The sequence below is a fragment of the Hyaena hyaena genome, unplaced genomic scaffold (genome assembly GCF_003009895.1).
Source record: "Hyaena hyaena isolate Hyena2069 unplaced genomic scaffold, ASM300989v1 scaffold_9, whole genome shotgun sequence".
Classification (NCBI taxonomy): Eukaryota; Metazoa; Chordata; class Mammalia; order Carnivora; family Hyaenidae; genus Hyaena; species Hyaena hyaena.
In genome coordinates this window covers 6,655,833-6,662,242 of record NW_024080641.1, presented here as the reverse complement: position 1 = coordinate 6,662,242, position 6,410 = coordinate 6,655,833, and the positions used below count along the sequence as shown (strand labels likewise).

Genomic DNA, 6,410 nt, shown 5'->3' with positions numbered 1-6,410 from the left:
AATTTAAATCCTGACAATTTGGTTAAAACCTCACTCAGTTACACACAGGCTTACAGATCATTACACATTGTAATTATTTATTGATTTAACCAAGGTGGCAAGAGGAGACTCTAAAGGCGAATTACTGTAGGCTTATGTAGTTGTTAGCGGAACGTAGCCCCTTTGAACATTGAGAAGTTCTGACTAACTAATATAAAGCTTTGGTTTCCCAGGCAGATAAAAGAGAAACAAGAGAAAAGACTCTTTTGTTCATTTCATTGATTGATTTGTTTGTTTATTTATTATTATTATTTAAATGGCTAGAATTCTCTTTTTTTATATTTTTATTCATTTTGAGACGGGGGGTGGGGGGGGCTAGAGAGAGAGAGAGACAATGAGAGACAGAGACAGAGAGAGAGAGAGAGAGAAAGAGTATGAGCTGGGGAGGGGCAGAGGGAGAGGCACACACAGAATCTGAAGCAGGCTCCAGACTCTGAGCTGTCAGCAGATTGTGACCTGAGTCAAGTCAGATGCTTAACCCACTGAGCCACCCAGGTGCCCATCTGCATTTTGTTTCTTTTTTTTTTAATCAAGAGCAGATCAACAATCCAAGAAACCTTTCTTTCGAGAACAGAGAAAGGCAGGATTTTCATCTTAGACCAGTGTGTTTTTAAATAGGATTTTTGAAACTCTTTCTTTTACTTTGTCTTTTTTATACATTTTGTACTCAACAATATTACGTAGTGTGTTTTTCTTTCCAATCAAAAGCAAACTTTTGTATTGTGCATCCAGACACAGCAAGATTTCCTCTTGACATTTCTTTAAGGCCAAAAGATTCTTATTCTTGGTAACTTTTAAGGGTACATCAGAATAAGACTTTTGAGGGGCTCCGGGTGGCTCAGTCGGGTAAGCGTCCGACTTCAGCTCAGGTCATGATCTCACGGTTTGTGAGTTTGAGCCCCACGTTGGGCTCTGTGCTGACAGCTCAGAGCCTGGAGCCTGCTTCGGATTCTGTGTCTCCCTCTCTCTCTGACCCTCCCCTGCTCACGCTGTCTCTCTCTCTCTCTCTCTCTCTCTCTCTCTCAGAAATGAATGAAACATTAAAAAAAATTAAACTCAGTGTTTTCAAATTCACATATTTCAAGCCCCACAAGCTGCAACTTCCCTGTCAAAATTGTTGGCTGCCAAAGTTATATCTGGTTCTTCAGCTGTACTTTCCGGTCTGTAATTGTGTAATGTCTGTGTGTAAACTAAATGCTTGGGCTTTCAGTACAGTATTCATAGAAAGCAATAAATATTAATGTTATGGAAAGAAAAAGAATAAAACAATTTCAGTCTGCATTTTTTTCTGTGTAGTTACTTCATCATGTTTTCATGATTTGGGGGATAGTGCTCTTTTTGATATTTGAAGTGTGAAATTCAGACCATAAGGGGATCCTTTCATTCTTGGCAATTTGCCTCGACGTCCCGTTTAAGGTAAAATATATTCCCATTAACTGTTGATAGGAAATGAGGTTGTATATTGATGGCTGAGTTTTGGCATGATAGCTACACGCTGTCAAAAAAGGCCATAAGGATTGTATAGCTGAATGTGTACTTTTCTCTTTTGTGCAAATTTGCCTTTGATATTAGGAGGATAGGTTTTAGAAATCCTGGGTGCCCTAGTGGCTCAGTCCGTTAAGTGTCTGACCTTGGCTCTGCTCATGATCTCACGGTTCGGGAGTTCAAAGCCCCACATTGGGCTCTGTGCTGACAGCTCAGAGCCTGGAACCTTCTCTCTCTCTCTCTCTCTCTCTGTCTCTGCCCCTCCCCTGCTCATGCTCTGTCTATCTCTCTCAAAAATAACTAAACATGAAAAAAAAGAGAGGGTTCCTTATGCATTGTGCCCATAGTTCTCTAGGTCTCATGGTTTTGGATTTTTGGATGACATGTGTTTGAGATGATGTCAAGGACATACAAGTGCTTTGAAACAACTTCCTCTGTGATATAAGGGCACTCGAGGAGAAGAGGAATCCAAAGGAGATTATATCATGTTTCGATTCTGATTTCGTTTTCTGGAATATTTGATACAGAGAAATCTACGTATTAAAAAAATTTTAATGTCAAAGTCCTTGAATTTTAATGATGTGCTCTTAAGGCTTTCAGTCTTTGAAACCACATCATTATGTAGAGGAATGCCAAGTACAGTAAAGTACTTTAATTTCTGAAACAGAGATTGTTCAGATTTTCTGGGTGATTGATTCTTCATAAGTCACCTTGAATAAACAGATTCTTGACTTATGGGAGAAGATATCTGAAATGGTCTTAAAGTGTAAGGGGTTATCTGAAGCATGGTGAACTCTTTCTATGACTCATGAAGAGGAAGTCTCTGATAGATGCAGAAGAGTCTTCTGACTCAGATGTCACACAATTTTTAGAGTGGAAGAACATGTGTAGTTATTGCATTCCTTGTTTTACTTTCGTCCTCTGAGATGTCAGGCTTTTTTGAAAGGTAACTTCTTTGTGACAAAAATAAATGTTCTTTTTTCGTCTTTAAAATTCTTTAATGTAGTATATCAGTTTTCACAAATTGAACTTCACTATTTAGGTTTTCATCACGTTAAATCTTATAATTTCAGAAATTTCATAACCAAAATATCAGTTGAATTCTATTCTGTCTCTAACAAATATTAATAAACATGTAGACTTTAGGGAGGCCTGGGTGGCTCAGTCGGTCACGCGTCCGACTTCAGCTCAGGTCGTGATCTCGCAGTGCAGGAGTTCGAGCCCCACATCAGGCTCTGTGCTCACAGCTCAGGCCCTGGAGCCTGCTTCTGATTCTGTGTCTGCTTCTCTCTCTGCCTCTTCCCTGCTCGTGCTCTGTATCTCTCTCTCAAAAATAAATCGACATTGAAAAATTTGTGATGAAAATGTTGACTTTAAGTTCTTGTTACAGAACCAAATGGACATTTTGTTGACTGCTTAAAACTACTGCTGACTGAGAATTATTAGAACTAGGAAACTATTCTCTCATCTATATGAACAATGAAAATTAGCTTATTCTCAGTATAAATGGCACCCAGTTTCCGGAGAGCTTATTTGTTTTGTTTTGAATCCTGGATATAAGTCCTTTACTAGATATACGGTTTTTGATATTTTCTTTTGTTTTTAAATTTTCTTTCCATTTTTTAATTTCAATTTTTATTCCTTAACTTGCAAGTTTAAAGCCGCATTAGTTAACGTATAGTGTGGAGATGGCTACAGGAATAGAATTTAGGGATTCATCCCTTCCATGTAACACCCAGTGCTCATCTCAGCCAGTGTCTTCCTTAGTGCCCCTCCCCCACTGAGCCCATCCTCCCTCCCAACACCCCACCAGCAACTCTCAGATTGTTTTCTGTATTTAAGAGGCTCTTATGATTGGTCTCCCTCCCTGATTTGATGCTATTTGTGCTTCTCTTCCCTTCTGTTCATCTCTTTTGTTCCTTAAATGCTACATATGAGTGAAGTGATATATTTGTCTTTCTCTAACTGACTTCTTACACCCTTAGAAGAATACACTCTAGTTCCACTCAGGTTGTTGAAAATAGCAAGATTTCATTCTTTTTGGTCGAGAAATAAATGTTCTTGTGATCAAGTGTCCCAAAAAGAAGAAACCTATTACAAATGATGGGCAAAAGCACACACCATTAAATTTACTACCGTGAACCATTCATGGGTGGATACGTCAGAGGCGGTATACAGATTCTCAGCGTTGCACAGCACATCTAGCCCAAGTCCATTTTGTGACGGAAAATCTACACCCACCGCTCCGTTCCTTCCTCCCCACCCCGACTGGAACCACAGATCTTTCTCTTTTGATACATTTGACTAGTTAATATTCTTCACATTAGTGGACTCCGAGGGTATTTTTCTCTACGTGACGTGCTTAGATTGGACAGCGGCGAGTCCAGAATGACCACCTTGTGGAAGACTGGACGGCCGTGCACTGGTCACAGAAGCCCCTGTTCTTCACCCGCCCCTCTGTCTGTGGACATTCGGCTGCTTCTACCTCCCGACGCTTAGGAATTACACAGCAATGAACGAGGATGTGCAAGTGTCTCTCCCAGATTTGCTTTCAATGCTTATGGATATAACATCAGAAGGGAGACCGCTCCATCATGCGTTAAGTCTATTAATTTGGAGGAAACTCCCACTCTGCTCTTGGGGCGGGGAGGGGTGAGGTGGGAGAGGCGAAGGCTTTTGACCATCAGGAGCAGGGAGAAGCAGCGCTCACAGCTGCCTGACAGGGTGCAGAGCATATGTGAAGACCACTGGCTGGGGGTCTCCGAGGGAGCACACGGGCTCCTCAGGACGGGCCAGCCCCCTGTCTGGTTGTTGCTGAGGAACCTGGGATGGTGAGGGCCGGGTTGGAGGCTGCTCTTTGCAAGCTCTGCTTGCAGTGAGGAGCCTGAAGCCCCAGAGAAGTGCGGGCTCCACTTCCCCAGGTCAGCCCCAGGACCCCCGGGTTTCCCCAGAGAGGGTTGTGTCACTCACACCCTTTCCTCCTCCACGAGGTCTCTCCTGACCCCAGGTGGGGGGGAGGGTCTGGGTCCTTCTGAATTTTACCACCACCACCACCCCACCCAGGAATGAGTTCCCTGGAGCATGAGCTCTGGGGACCTGAAACCTTCCCGCAGCTCAGCCCCAAATGCCACTGGCTTTCCTCTGGCCAAATTTCGGTCCATGCCCTCCAACTGGCCAAGGCGCCTCCGACCAGCCCCTAGTTTGTACTTCTGTCACCTTGAACTTCTCCTGGGGATATGAGACCTGCCCAGAGACCCTTTGGGACCCTTGCCCCAGAGTTTCAGCCTTGGAAACCACCCTCCACTCCCATCTGCATTCAGCAAATCTCTCCCAGGCCGTGGACCCACCGTTTCCACCACATCCAATTCCCACCCCACCCCACCCCATTGGCTCCCTGGGTCATCATTAAGGTATTTCCCTCCCTCCTTCTGGGTCCTGACCACACACCCTGAGCCACACAGGAGAAAGGGGTCAGCCTGGAACCAGGCAGTGAAGCTCTAGACCCTCCATGACCCTCCATTGTTGATACTTAGCTTCTCTGCTCCGTTGTAACAAACAAGAAAGAATGGAAGCTTCAAAGCCAAATACAAGTTTATTTGAAGTTTTTAGATGTTGGAATCCAGGCAACACAGATTCGGGAGGGACCTGAAATGTGCTCTGAGGGAGGAGGAAAAAGAGGCCAAACCCCAGGCTTGAAAGATTTATGACTGCTGCCGCATAAACGACCAGCTTTACTTTGTGTCGATTGGTGACTATGGGAGTAGCCGGGTGGAGCTCAGGAAACTAAGCTTCCTTCTGAGAAGTGCGGCCGAATAGAGCCCTCTGTGGTTGGCACAGGCTAGAAGGTCATGTGGCATCCAGATGTAGGGGGTCTTTTTACAACGGGAGTCTGGTCTCGGTCTCCGGGATCTGTGTTAAGGATCTTAAGGTTAGTGATTCGATGCTCACCTTTCCGTTGACTGCCGTGAGCCAGTCTTCTCTCTTTGTGAGTCTGGCCTAAGGGGCCAATGATGACTCAAGAAGAGAGCTGAGCACACATACAGGCTCCACCGGGTGTAGAGAAGCCACTAAAGTGATTTGTTCTCCTCCCGAGGACAAGTATTTCCCCAGAGAGCCCGAGTTGCACAGGCACGACTGCAGCTAAAGCACCATCACTGATGTGGGCTCAATAAACCTCTTGGTGTGTCGAAAAGCATATGGTATATTTTTAAAGAATTCTCCACCAATCACACTGTGTAAAATGCAGACTAGTTTTCTCAGGAGGTGAATAAGGCTCTCCTTCAACAGAAACTCGCACAACACTTTGAACACCTCCGTGAACATCCAGTGGGTCTCCGTAAATGTCCCGAGAGACCTGGAGATACACATCTTTATCACACGCAGGAGAAGAGTAGCTACAACTTCCGTGATTAATTTCATGGCCGAAGTTCTGCTACTAAACATGATTAAATCGGTACAGAACACCATATAATAAGTGTGCACTTCTCCACTGCAGTCCGCAAAAAGTGTAGACAGCTTAGAGAGCCAGCCTTTTATAGTTCCTGGAGTGAGTCATTTCTGACGTCCCACTTGTGGCAGGCAGTTTTTGAAATGGTCTAATATTAGAAGCAGGCCTTTTTTTCAATGGTCTGAGCACTGTAAATTTACAGACACAATTTTGTTTCTCCTGGGCGTAACTGGCCGAGATTGACGGATAGGTTAGGTCAGGGTTTGTTTTCTCACAAGGGGGTTTTGGTGACTGATATTACACTGCTAGAAAAGTACAAAGCAGGCCCTCTTTCTGGACAGAAGTCAACATTTTCCTGGGTGACTGATCCAATCTTCAGAGCGGTTGGAGATTTCTCCTTTACTTCTTTTTGAAACACATTTTGTACTCAACAATACTA

General features: G+C 44.0%; 1 long non-coding RNA gene across 1 annotated transcript in view; it reads left to right on the top strand.

Moving 5' to 3' along the window:
- The first annotated feature begins 4,004 nt into the window (after positions 1-4,004).
- LOC120240829 overlaps positions 4,005-6,410 on the top strand; it is a 9,304-nt gene continuing 6,898 nt past the window's right edge. Inside the window, exon 1 of the long non-coding RNA XR_005530731.1 lies at positions 4,005-4,122. This is a non-coding gene — a long non-coding RNA (uncharacterized LOC120240829). The remainder of the gene's footprint in view (positions 4,123-6,410) is intronic.